The sequence below is a fragment of the Megalobrama amblycephala genome, linkage group LG19, assembly GCF_018812025.1.
Source record: "Megalobrama amblycephala isolate DHTTF-2021 linkage group LG19, ASM1881202v1, whole genome shotgun sequence".
Taxonomy (NCBI): domain Eukaryota; kingdom Metazoa; phylum Chordata; class Actinopteri; order Cypriniformes; family Xenocyprididae; genus Megalobrama; species Megalobrama amblycephala.
In genome coordinates, this window is record NC_063062.1 from 9,460,826 (window position 1) to 9,475,154 (window position 14,329).

Here is a 14,329-nt window from a genome sequence, read left to right on the forward strand (position 1 = left end):
GGGAAGTTTAATGGCTTATCTGAGCACAAACATGACTGAATGTATGTGTCTATGAAAGGGGTCTTAAAAACAGAGCTTGTTAACTGTAATGGGGAAGATTAAATGCTCCTGCCCCATTCTGACAATGTGATTTAGGTAAAATCAATGGAAATATATGATATACGAAACATAACACAACTGCAGACTTCCTCACAAGCTTTTATGTAATCAATTTGTGCATGATTCAGTTTTGTTACTCTTAAAAGCCCTTTGTACCCCTTTTAACCTTCTTGCATCCGGGACATGTGTCATAGTCTTCTGTTGTTGCTCAGCTCCCTTGTGGGTATGACAACAATCTAGTCATTATCTAGCCACTTCTAACCAAAAAGACACTGCTGATTTGCGTATGAAAGCATAGTGGCCATTATATGTACAGAACATGAATGTGAAGAATACATTAGTACTGCAGAATATGTTTTTTGTCATAAAAATGCTAAAGCAACGTTCTTCCAATATAGGAGACATGGCCCTGATCCCCCAATTCATATTCAAGCTAGGTCTGTGCAGCCTTGAGCATTGCATTCAGTGCTGCTGCATATTATACTGTTTCATTGTTTAAAATCAATGGAAATTTGAATTGTTCAATACAAGGAAACAAAGAATAAATTGTTCTGGTAATACTGAATAAAAATCTAGTGAAAGCAGAAAATGAATTATCTGAAGAAGTAGGAATGGTGAAATATATTATTCATTGTGCTTCAACAGCATATTTGAGGGAAAGTATGATCCTAATCAATACTCCAAATCAATAGTCTTAGTCAGTATGGATGGGTGTGAAATTCTGTGACCTTTTAAAATAGGTCTTACTATTATGTGAATGTTTACCTGAATAACAGTTTTTTTTTTTAAAGCAATTCATTGATCATTAAAACAAAGTGTTGCAATAATCTAAACTGAAAGCACTGAATGAAAGATAAAAGACTATCACTCACTGACTACATTGTCTTTTGATTCTCCAGGGAAGTGTGTAGCGTGACAAGCAGCTGACAAACTGGCTTTCACCCTATTTGATTCTCCACATCTGAACACAGCTACATGATGGAAATGTGGGTCAGGCATTTAAACCAGTGAATTAAAGATCCAAGACTCCATCCTAATTCGCCAGAATGTGTTTTTGAAGGGAGACCTATAGAGAGAGAGCATGGATAATTAAAATACTTTTTTACTTTTATTCAGCAAAGGCACATTAAATTGATCAAAAGTGACAGTAAAGATTTTAAGATAAATATATATATCACGGTTTCCACAAAAATATTTTCATATTATAATTTTCATTATTGACAATAATAATAAATGTTTTGTGAGCACAACATCAGCATATTAGAATGATTTCTGAAAGATTATGACAATAAAGACTGAAGTAATGGCTGCTGAAAATTCAGCTTTGCCATCACAGGAATAAAATACATTTTAAAATATATTTAGATATAGATTTAAAATTGTAATTATATTTTAAAATATTACTATTTTACCATATTTTTGATTAAATAAATGCAGCCAATTGGTGAGCAGATTTCATTAAGTAAGACATTTTAATTAAAAACATTAAACCAACCCCAAACTTTTGAATGGTAGTGTGCTTTTTTTCAGATTTATGTGAAATAGTCTATACTTTTGGACAGCCAGAAATTATGATGAAAAATTCAAAGCCTATATGCATTTTCTGCTATTTTTCTGCTTGTTTCAAGTCTTCATGGAGTCTGCCATGGCATTATGCAAAAACATTTTCACACCAGCATGTAATTGTGGTATATTCTTTTTCAGAAAAGAAAAAAAATGCTCCTAAACCTCCTGTAAAAGCAAAAAGAACTGTGGTCAGTCACGGTCACAATATGATACAATTATCCCTGCTCCCCCTACTGTTAACCATTAAAATTTATTTCATCTATTTTAATTAACATTGGTTAAAAAAAAGAAAAAGAAAAGAAACTTTCTATCATTTTAATGATTACACTAGGGCCATCGAACAGTTGGCAAATCGGCACATCTGCGCAGCCACTTCTTTCTCATCAAGCCTTAGGTAGGCTTAATGAATGGCTTTCTGCACTCACAAGTCTGTCATTCATGTGTCAGTCTCTAACTGCCTTTCTCTTGTCCTCTCCTGACTGTGCTTTAGGAGAGCCCCACTGTTCCTCCCAATTAAGACAGTAGAGCTGCATGGTCACCCGCCACTCACAACACTATCTGACTTATCCTGTTTTCCAATTCCAGGCTGATGGGGGAAGGAGAAATGAAATAGCGAAAGCTTTGACATTGTCATTTATTTAAAGAAAATCACCCTTCCATAAGCCACTGTACCAAATGGAAGAGTGGAAAAGATTTCTTGACATGCTGTCCATGAATAAACATTAACAATGATTCATCCATGAATCGGACAGATTCAGTGTTGACTCACTCAGTGATCAGATCATCACAACAGTTAATACAGTAAGTGGATTGATTAGCCTCTAACAAAGCTATCAGGTTTCAGAAAAGCTGCTTTTTTTTATCATTTATGGTGAATCTTTTTTTGACATTTTAGAACTTGACAGACCCAGTCCTCATTTTTCCTTAAGTATATTAATTATATAATTATGTGAGGATGCTTCCTAAATTATATGGATGCAGTATTGATGTTTGTGCTGTTTTTGAAGGAGTGAGACACATTCATTATCAGATTAATGTAGGATCCCCTTATATACTCATATATAATATATATATATAACACAAATTTGCATTCAAGACCTTTAGCATTGATGTTATAGGTAAGCAATAAGGTACTCGAGGTTGTGCTGTATCATGAATAAGTCACGGATGAAGGGTGTTGTTATGCACGACGTGAAGCAACCCCTTCAGCCGTGACTTATTCACGATACAGCACTAGCCTGGAGTACCTTATTGCTTTTATAAAACGGTTACCATACAATAAAAATATTAAAGCCAAAAATACGTATCGATGCAACTTTCATGAAGTAAACTTTCACTAAAAGCCTTCCTTCCGCCGGAAAAAAATAGTCCCTGACCGTTAACAGCAACAGAAGTTACATTATTACGCCATTAGATGGCGACAAAGACTGTCTTTATGAGTGTGTCAGTCAGTAGCGAAGACTTTTACATTGAAAAGACCGGATTGTTGTGAACACGGAACAAGACGCAACTGACAAATGCTTTGACTAGCGCTGTCAGTCACGGGAAAACCCCTTAAAAGGACAAGATATTGCAGCGGACATTTAAACAGATTTTTTTGATTTTTTATTATGAACATAGGACTGACCTGAAGTAAAAAAAAAAGTAAAATGCTAATGCAGGTACTAAACAATACTCTTCTACATAATACAGTAAGCTTCATCGAACAATATCAATTGAGAACAAACAGGTTAAGTTGCTAAGAGTGGTTGCTAATGGTGTTGTGTAGTGATACACAGAACCCTTGGGTGAAGTGGCCATAGCCATGTTTTATCAAAGAATATAAAGAATTCTCTGTTTAAGCACTACAACAAACGGCTGGTAAGAACTACAACAAGCTTGTTCCCAGGTTGGTGACATCTCTAACCCTAAAATTTACATAAGCCCTCCCCCTGAGAACACGCAACAAAGGGGTGAGGCCATGTTATTGCAAACATAACACAAATGCAATAGCATGTCATAAAAGCAAGATGACAACATAAGCTATAACCGTAATTAAACTAAACTATACCTGTTCTATCTTCATGCAGCATATATTCTCTGATTCTGTAGGCACTTATAACAGTTCCCACACGAGCGATTTAGATTATCATGACAGAATATGCAATCAATAAGTTTAAGATAGTTAAGCTACATAAATTAATCAACTAACCATTCAGAAACGTCCTGTTGCATTCTACATGTTGTCACTTCTTCTTGAGTCTCTCCATCATTGTCCGACTCCGTTTTGAACATAAAAGGCTGAACAGTTTCTGACATTTTCAGTCAGTCTGCGTGAGGTAATCGGCGCTGCTAACGTGAGTTATTGGAACTCCGCCCTCTTCGTAGGAACAGCATCTCATTTGCATTTAAAGGGACACACACAAAAATGGAGCGTTTTTGCTCACCCCAGTGTTGCCAAGTCCGCGGCTTTCCCACAGAATTGGGCTACTTTTACACTGTTGCCGCGGATTGTTTCTCATGTTCACGGGTTGAATCAACCCCAAATAACGTGATATTTAGCCCTTTAATGCGAATTTTACCTGGCGAGCCCCAACAAAAACGCAGATTTTACCCCCCCGGAAGGCGATTTTTACCGTGGGAGTCCCCGTGAAATGCAATTGGGCGGGTTTTGCTGTGAAAACTTGGCAACCCTGGCTCACCCTCAAAAAGTGGCAAAGTAACATGCTATAAAAAATGATCTGTGGGGTATTTTGAGCTAAAACTTCACATACACACTCTGTGGACATCAGAGACTTATTTTACATCTTGTAAAAGTGGCATTATATGACCCCTTTAATATTTTGAATTAGATTTTATTTTTATATTTTAATTTTAGTTTTAGTTAAAGTTTTAGTAATTTTGTTGTGTGTTGTCATTTTTATTACATTTGGTTTTGGTTTTGGTTTTAGTTATTTTAGTACCTTAAATTAAACTGAACAAAAAGAAATGGTGTCCTAAGCTTTTTTATATTTTATTTTATTTCAGTTAATGTTTATTTTATTTAAAGTAATACAATTTTTTGTTTTTTTATGATTTTTGTTTAAGACAACAATAACCCTGCCTCAAAGCTTTTAGCATTTACTAGTGTACATGCAGAGATGTTTTCAAAAAGATCTGGCAGCATTTTCTTTTCCTTCATAGTGATGACCCCAACAAAATCATATTACGCCCCAGACTTTTGTGTGCTGCATAAGTAAATCCATTAGTGCTAAGAGAATTTCCTTTTGAGAGCTCCACAGGAAAATAGGGGTTCATGGTTCAATAGAGGTTCGCAGGCCCAGCAGTTCTCAAGGATGTGATGCTTTTCAGAGCACCTTTCATCTCCTATGAGTTAATGTAAAATGACAAAAAACATTGCAAGATTGCTAAAAGCCACATGGGAGCTGGTGGATGCTCACAAGAGCATTTAGATAGAATGAGTTTAAAGTACGGCATACATTAAATGACTTGTGTATGGTATCTACAGCATAGCAAAACCACAGTTTAGCAAATATACATCAGTAAAAGTACCCTTGTGACTTGATTAATCCTGCTCTTCAAATAATTAGCAAATGGCTCTCTGCAGCCTTAGGTACAGCTTGAACTTTGTGAAGATTTCTGAGTCACAGAGCTGATGTGGGGTACTGATCAGATGTATAAACCTCAGGACATCTGGCTTGACCTTGCCTCTATCACTCAACACAAACATATAGGAAGTATTTAATGAGAGAAAGGGGCAAAGTTGAGTAAGAGAAGCCTGAAGAACAAGCTGACCATACCATGACATTGTAGATTAAAATCTGGCAAGATAATTTCCCAATTATTAGGACTTTGATTTATATTTCAAAGGGTCTTTTTGACTAAAAGCCACTTCTTTTTTGTGAAAATATATATTTTTTAAGCAAATAAACTTGCTAAACATAAAAAGTGGATTTACATGCATCACAAATTAATTCTGCCGCAGAAAATTGATGTATTGTGTCTCTGATAACATTCTAGTGGGAATGACATTTTAAACATTTTTTAAACAAAATGCCTGACTTTGTTTTGCTAAAGCAAATTTCATAGCTTGCATTTTGTGAATCCTAAATATACACAATTAAATATTAATATTTTCACATATGACAGAATTTTAGAAAAAAAAAAAAGTCTCACAGGTGATAATTATCTTGATTATAAATTTCATTGTTTCATATTATTTATCTCATATTTCTCCTCAAGCATGCTTTTTACCTGACACCGTTCAAGGGGGTACTGTAGAGCCCCCCGCCACACTCAGCTTTGGCCCAGGGATAATGGCCGTGGATTCTGAAGTGTGTGTCAATATTCTAGAGATTTTGAGCTTGTTAAGGTCCCCAAAATTCCACAAAACCTTGAATAAAAATAATAAGAAATATAGCTGCAAGCAGCGATGACGGGCCCAAGCCCCGGCACCACCGCTATTGTCCACTTGGTAAGCAACTACACAAACTTTATTGAGGCAAAATTCTTGATAAAAATGGAAATGACATCACAACTTTCATAAATAAGTAAATCATTTAAAATGAATTTTTTTTTTGTTCTGTTTAGATTATCATATTTTATTTTTTTAAATTGTTTATGATTAATTTTAATAATTTTAAGTCTGCTTTAATGTGACCTTCAAAAGTAAAGAACTGAAATGTGTTGGTTTAAATAAATAAAAACAATCTATAGGACATACAAGTGAAGAAACACCAAGAAGCAAATTAAAGTATGTGAACAGAACCAGAGATGCCATTGGATTAGATAAAAATTGATCACAAGAACAATAAGAGAAAATAACAGGGAGGCACCTTGCAATACAGAAAATCGCTGTTTCCCCATAACTTAGTTACTATGCAGATGTCAAAAATCTCATATCCATAAATAAAATTAGTCAAATCGGTCTGTACATTACTATACCTATGGGTGTCGGTTGTATTCTTATGTCTTGTTGTTGTATTATTGTTGGTAGCAAGAGATAATCTCTTTGAAGTAACTACTTTAAAAAGATTTAAAGGGCATTCAGAGGCTGTTTATATTTATTTCATATCAATCCTTGGAAATGATAGAACTGGATGCAATAATAGGAATCCATTACAGCAAACACAGAGATTTCATTACGGCATGCTGTTGTGAATGGTTGTAATGTACTGGTTATACTATATATATAATATACTGGTTTATTACAAAACATTGCCCATATAAACTCTTTATTGTTTACATTAACATATTATATTATATGCCATGCCATCACATCACTACAAATGTTGTGTGTCCTCACTTAGGCTCTATGTTGCAGTATGTTAATAGGCTCCATTGCTGTTCAGTGAATTGTTTACCATTCTTTCTCGATTTAAACTCTAAGTGCTTTGATAATGAATGCAGTATGAATGCATGGACATTTGCAAAAAAAAAAAAAGAATGCACAGAAAAACAGAATGCACGTCATCAGTGAGTTTCATGCTATGCAGAGTTGGTCAGTCACTGAGCACTGCAACCGAAACAGCATGACAGCAAAACACATGAACGAGTACAGCATGGAGCAAACAAAAGCGTCACGAGAGATGACGTTAAACTACCTTATTTCTCAAAGCTCATAACATTAGGCAAGGCAAGGCAATTATATTTGTATAGCACATTTCATACACAATATAATTCAAAGTGCTTTACATAAAGAAGAGTAATAAAAATAGAACATAATTACAATAATAATGAACATCAACAACTTAAAGAGCACTGACCTGTACCACCTGACTGCTGCAGATTAATTTTGGCGTTGATAGTGTTGCCATTGAAACGCATAAATTCGAGTCATGAACCGCTCAGGGTATAACATCACGGGTTTCCATCTCTGCCTAATTACTGTAGTTATGGCATTAACGCAGTATAAGCTAATTTTTTGGGGTTTAGGAGGAACTGTAAAAGGTGAATGCTGTTTCGTTGTGGTGAGGACATGTGATGTATGCGCGAGCAGGGTGCGTGGAGGTATGGAAATACATTATGTTGACAGGCAGGTAGGACATCGGACCGAATGCAATGATTGGATGAACATTTTATGGTCCAACGCCTTCTGCAGACAATATATATACATATAAATGCATTTAGAAAATTTAACTTAATGATTGCTATCAGGATGTGAAGAGACTTTCAACCAGCACAACAAAAAAAACAAATTCTGGAACAAATCGCCTACCCTGCCTTTAAAGCTTCCACTAAGGAATAATAGTGCATTACAGTGCATTTGTATAAATAAAGAGAGAGTGAGTCTATGGAGTGATATGAGAGACATTAAAGTAGTGCCAATTTCAGTTAACCTGATGAGCGATTTGATATTCAGCTGTCATGGCAACAGTAAAACATCTGACCGCCAAATGCTGCAATTGACCAATCAGAATCAAGTATAAGAGAGCCACATAATGAATATGTATATTATGTGTTAAATAAAAGCCCATGTGAATATACAGAGAGAATATCCTTGAATTACAAAAAAAAAAAAAATGAGTGAAAACCTCATGTATTGAAATAAAGGAACTAAGATATACTGTTCTATATACTGTAGAACCTTAAAAGGTTCTGTCATCTTAAAAGGTGCTTCATAGAACCTTTTATGAGTTTCCATCTTGAAATCATTGTATGGATTTTGTTTTAATTTTGTTGATTCATTTTTGAATTAAAATCATTGAATTAAACAGCTCATAAACTTACATCATCACTAGATTTTTTTTAGAATGTGAAAGTATTATACAATCATTTAAGACATTTCTCCTTATGTAGAACCTTTTTGGCATAAAGCGTTCTTTAAAATTGAGTCAAGAACCCTAGGGTTCTATTTAGAACCCCATTGAATCTTTTTTTCTAGTGTAGAAGAACAGACTTGAAAGTTAATTTTGTTTGACAGGACATCCTCAGGGTCAGTGTCCACAAGATCATTGCTGAGGACAGTCAAAGTCACATTTACAGCTATTTACAGTATTGTTGGCAGAGGATGTTTCTTTAAAGACAAATGCGCTGATTGCATGAAGAAAAATTACCTTCTACAGTTTCTCACATTAACATTGCAATTGGTTTATTTGCACAGAGCCCTAAACAGTTACATTGCCATCTCATTAATAGTTTTAAATTATTAGAAGACAAGAACAACAAACAAGGCATCTACGTAAAATTTATAATCTGTTTTCTTTGGGGTAATTAAACATATCACTCGACGACTGTCATGCTCCGATAAGAAAACATGATATGTATTTTCTAGATCAAAGCCAAACAAACTCTTTGATTGTTTCTTGCAGAGATGATTTTTTTTTTAAATCAATTCCCTGCTGCCTGTTGTTGTACACTACTTAGAGCAGACATGTAAATAAATTATGCTTTCCCCAGTTTCCTGTGCAGTGTTTTGCTCGCCCACTGTAATTGATCTTTCAGAAGTCCTTGTGCTGAGCCTGAAGATTGTGATGTATGTCGACATGCCTTACTTACTGTATTTCTTGCAAACTTGATCCTAAACGTGGCTGGCATATTGCATATTGTTGAATATTTAGCATATTGTAGAAAAATTGTAAGCATTTTGACACATTTTGTCAGTTATAGCACATTTTGGATTATATATCTCTCAATGCAGGTTATTTTGGATAAAAACTTTTTATCTTAAAAAAAGATTTGATTAAAAACCTTTTAAACCCTAAAGGATTTAAAGTTCCAATCCATCTGTCAAAGTGTGACAAAGGGAAGAAGAAAGCTTTTATTCATTAAGATGGGGGCATTAAAGCTAATGAACCAATTGAAATGGTGGAGAAGAATAATGCAGAGGTTTGTATAGGCAACATGATGTGCTTCATTTTTGAAAGGTCTACTGAAGAACAAGTTTTCCTTATAATTCTTCTTTAAACCCTGAAGGAAGATTCTGAGTGTTGTGAGCAATGTCCTCAACACTGTTTACCTCAAGCCCTGATAACGAATCTGAGCCCTTGTTGAGTTGAAATATGTTTGTGTCGTTTTTCCTCTTGGCTTAACACATTACTCCGAGCTTCAATTTATAGTCCATATAGGTTTAAAAAGTTTAAAAGTTTTTCTTTTCTTTTCTATTCTAATTCAAAACCCCTCTGAAACCCCTCATTTTTACTGAGGAAACAGTGTTGTTAACTAATGCCTAAATCTATTAAAACAACATTTTTGGTCATTGAAAATAATACTGAAATAAAGTAAAATATAAATATTGGATGAAAAATGTAAACTAAATGAAAATGAAAAATATTACATTGGCAACTACCAATGTAAAGCTTCAATTTATAGTCCATATAGGTTTAAAAAGTTTAAAAGTTTTTCTTTTCTTTTCTATTCTAATTCAAAACCCCTCTGAAACCCCTCATTTTTACTGAGGAAACAGTGTTGTTAACTAATGCTAAATCTATTAAAACAACATTTTTGGTCATTGAAAATAATACTGAAATAAAGTAAAATATAAATATTGGATGAAAAATGTAAACTAAACGAAAATGAAAAATATTACATTGGCAACTACCTAATATGAATTCAAGCTATAATATATTGGCTTGCTTAGTTGGGGACACTTGACATTTGACTTGACATTTGATATTCAACATTTGATATACATTGACACCATTTTCTTTAAATGGATAGTTCACCCAAAAATGAAAATTTGATGTTTATCTGCTTACCCCCAGGGCATCCAAGATGTAGGTGACTTAGTTTCTTCAGTAGAACACAAATGATGATTTTTAACTCCAACCGTTGATGTCTGTCAGTCTTATAATGCGAGTCAATGGCCACACAATTTATAAGAGTCAATAAACATGCACAGACGAATCCAAATTAAACCCTGCGGCTCGTGGCGGCACATTGGTGTCCTAAGACACGAAACGATCGGTTTGTGCGAGAAAACGAACAGTGTTTATATCATTTTTTACCTCTAAAACACCACTATATCCAACTGCGTTCAGCATTCGCTTGGTGATGTCTGATCGCGCTCTGACAACGGAAGTGATGTCTGGCACTCATTGAAGTATATGCGCGAGACATCACTGCCGTTGTCAGAGCGCGATGTGCCGTCACGAGCCGCAGGGTTTAATTTGGATTCGTCTGTGCATGTTTATTGACTCTTATAAATTGTGTGACCATTCTAACCATTGTGTGACCATCTAACCATCTAACCAGTGTGACCATTTTAACTCCAACCTCAACGGTTGGAGTTAAAAATCATCATTTGTGTTCTACTGAAGAAACTAAGTCACCTACATCTTGGATGCCCTGGGGGTAAGCAGATAAACATCAAATTTTCATTTTTGGGTGAACTATCCCTTTAAGAGCTGCTATAGCAGCCAAAATTATATACCAGTTATCACTGTAAAGCTGCTTTGACACAATCTGCATTGTAAAAAGCGCTATATAAATAAAGGTGACTTGACTTGACTTGACTTGACTTGACTTAATAATATATTAATAATAGCCTACTAAACTAACACTGTGAGGGAAAAATAATATATAATCTATCCTAATCTATGCTAATTTGTTTTTCACAACATCTCACCTACACAGATGGTGTCACAAAATCAAGCATAAGGAGCAACTGTCACTCATCCATAGAAGGATTACAGTACACATTTGTCTAATGGAACTGATACAAGGAAATACAGCATTCATGCTCATCTTGAATCCATTTTTAACCATATACTTAGTAAATTTTTTACAAGGAACAAAAAAAAAGATGAACAGCCATCTGAATTGTGCATTTTTTAGCCAAAGCATATAGAGCAGATTCTGAAAATAGTGTTTTTTTATTTATTTATTTACAGTCCAGGAAAGCACTTACACCACCTCCTATAACAACTCAACCACTTATATTTGGTCTTTGAAGTGTAAAGCCCCCTCAGCTCACGGCGAGTTACATACATGCCTCATTATTGATTTGCTGAAAGGCTGCCTGAATCATGGAGTGAATGTGGGGAAAGAGAAAAGAAAAATCAGGATGTGAATGTTTAATTCTTTCCCTCTCAACACTGTCACCACTAATTTATGCTTGCCAGCTCAAGCTTGCGGCTCCTCTTTGGATGTGGTCCTATATTAAGAGTATAGCCACAAGGTCTTCTCATAATCGAAGGTCTGAGCACATCGGATTTATATAAACATATCAGTACCAGGCTTCGCTTTAAAAGGTTAGTGTACCCAAAAATGAAAATTCTGTGATTAATTACTCACCCTCATGTCGTTCTAAACCTGTAAGACCTTCGTTCAACACAAAATAAGATATTTTTGATGAAATCCAAGAGCTTTCTGAACCCTCCATAGATATAGAAATACTTTTTGTGTGTGAAAACAAATAGACAGTGCAGGCTTCTGGGTTCTACGTCAGAACGCTGGCTCAGTATTGGCTGACACTGTACATGTGAGCACCACAACGCATGCATGTGATGCTAACGCAGGAGCCGGCCAATAATGAGCCAGCATTCTGACGTAGAACCTGGAAGTGCTGCACTATGTCTCCAACATAAACAGCGTAGGAGAATGACAGGGAAGAGAAGAAATTGTTGAATAAAGTCTTTTTTTTTTTTTTTTTTTGCGCACAAAAAGTTTTCTCATTGCTTCATAAAATTAAGTTTGAACAACTTTAGTCACATGGACTATTTTAACGATGTCTTTAGTACCTTTCTGGGCCTTGAAAGTGGTGATTAAATTGCTGTCTATTTTTTGATTTCATCAAAAATATCTTAATTTGTGTTCCGAAGATGGTCTTACGGGTTTGGAACGACATGAGGGTGAATAATTAATCACAGAATTTTCATTTTTAGGTGATCTAACCCTTTAACCTTCATTGCCCTAGCTAGATGAAGATCTTTCATCAACACTGACATGGCTAAATGCATATCTATTCAGACTAAGAATAAGTATAAACATAGACTTTGTACCCTTGACGGGTATTCATAACTCAGTTGAGCACCGTCTACCATCCTAATATCAAAAGGCTGAAGTCAATGATTGTGGCCCCTGCAGTGTGAATTTCACTGTCTACTTTTGATTTAAAGTGTTTACTGAAAGAGAAGCTCCAGGAGTGTGAGGAATGAATTTGTTCCAGGAGGTGACAGAGTGGGGAAGACCCCTGTCGCCTCATTCCCTAAGCATTAGACACTGACATCCGGCATGACCTTGGGACTGGAACTTGATTGCAAGTGTTTGTTCACCATTGACAGGCTTTACCGCCTCCTCTCCCTGTAAGGTACAGACACCCATATAAGGGAAAAATCACTTTTGCTGCACAAAAGAGACATATTGTGTTCTAAATTGTTTTATTTGATTCTTTTAAGTGATTCACTGGTTAACTTTTACTCTGACAAAACCTTTTAAGGAAAGCCAGGGATCTGTCTGCTGTTTATAGAGGTACACTTCATGCCCTGCAGCCCTAAAGTATGCAGACCCCCTAGTTTTAATTAACAGGTATGCCCATTTAAGCTACACCCATTAATAACATGTTAGACAAACATTTTAAGTAAATTGGGGTCTTTTCTGCTCTAGCATTACAATTGCCCTGTGCACAAAGTCAGGTCCATAAAACAATAGTTTATTGAGTTTGGTGTGGAAAAACTTGACTGACCTGCCCTTCAACTCATTGGATTGTGGTCCTGCAGGGTCCCTTCCTTAGCGGTAGACCCTTTATCCTCCATTACTTCAACAGCCACTTTGGCAAATGAAAAAAAAATGAAATACAGTACATATTTTGGTTGGATAACATTTAATGAAAAAAAAATAGTGTTGGGGGGCCTGTGGGGGTCCTTTGGCAGTCTCGAGCCGCACAGCCTGAGGATTTAGAGGCTGTGGGCCAACGGGATGGTCCATAATCTCACCCTATCTGAATCCCACCAGACCCATTTGGAATGTATTAGAATAGTAAAAGCAAGCCAGACCAGATTAAAGACCCATTTACACCAAGAACAAAACTATAATGAAAACTAGTAGTGGTCAAATGTGATTTCCAGAGGGAATATTTGTTTTTACTGACCCTACAAGTTTGATTAAACAATCAAAATATGAGGGAAATATTTAACATTTTTTTTTTAAATATTCTAAATATGAGAGAAGAACAACTTAACTTGGTTAAGTTATTTATCTGACAACATTTTTTGGCAAAAAAAAAAAAGGAAAACTACAGCTACAGGTTTTATTTTACTATGCAAAAAAAAATAAAAAAATAAAATAAAATAAAAATATATTGTATATTAGCATCCACATTAATGCACACTAAGCAGACCAGTTATGGTCTGTGAACATTTTTTTAGTGCACCAAAGAAATGTCAGCGTTTTTTTCAAATGGAAAAGGTTATTTTAGTATTTTTATTTGTGATTATATTATTTATTAATATTTTGAATCAGCTTTTATTTTGAGTTTTCATTTTAATTTTTCGTTTAGCAATTTTGTATGCCTCATGTGGTTCATTTTTGGCGTTTGTTTTTTTTATACACAGTAAAAATAATTTTCATGATTTGTTATCACAGCATTTTCTCTTTTGTCAAATCAACTTAAATAATTAATGTGGTTCAGATAAAAATACTTTGAGTTTCTTTTGATTAAACCAATCACCTTCATTGTATTAACTCAAATTTTTAATTTCAATGAACTCAAAATTTTAAGGCAACCAGGTAACTTTAAGTTAAACCA

At 35.0% G+C, this 14,329-nt stretch overlaps 1 long non-coding RNA gene across 1 annotated transcript in view; it reads right to left on the reverse strand.

The window, feature by feature from the left end:
• The window catches only part of LOC125254162, a 25,247-nt gene extending 21,202 nt beyond the window's left edge, over window positions 1–4,045 (reverse strand). The window contains exons 1-2 of the long non-coding RNA XR_007181611.1: window positions 3,857–4,045; window positions 972–1,165 (exon numbers count right to left, since the gene is read on the reverse strand). This is a non-coding gene — a long non-coding RNA (uncharacterized LOC125254162). The remainder of the gene's footprint in view (window positions 1–971; window positions 1,166–3,856) is intronic.
• Window positions 4,046–14,329: the final 10,284 nt, after the last annotated feature.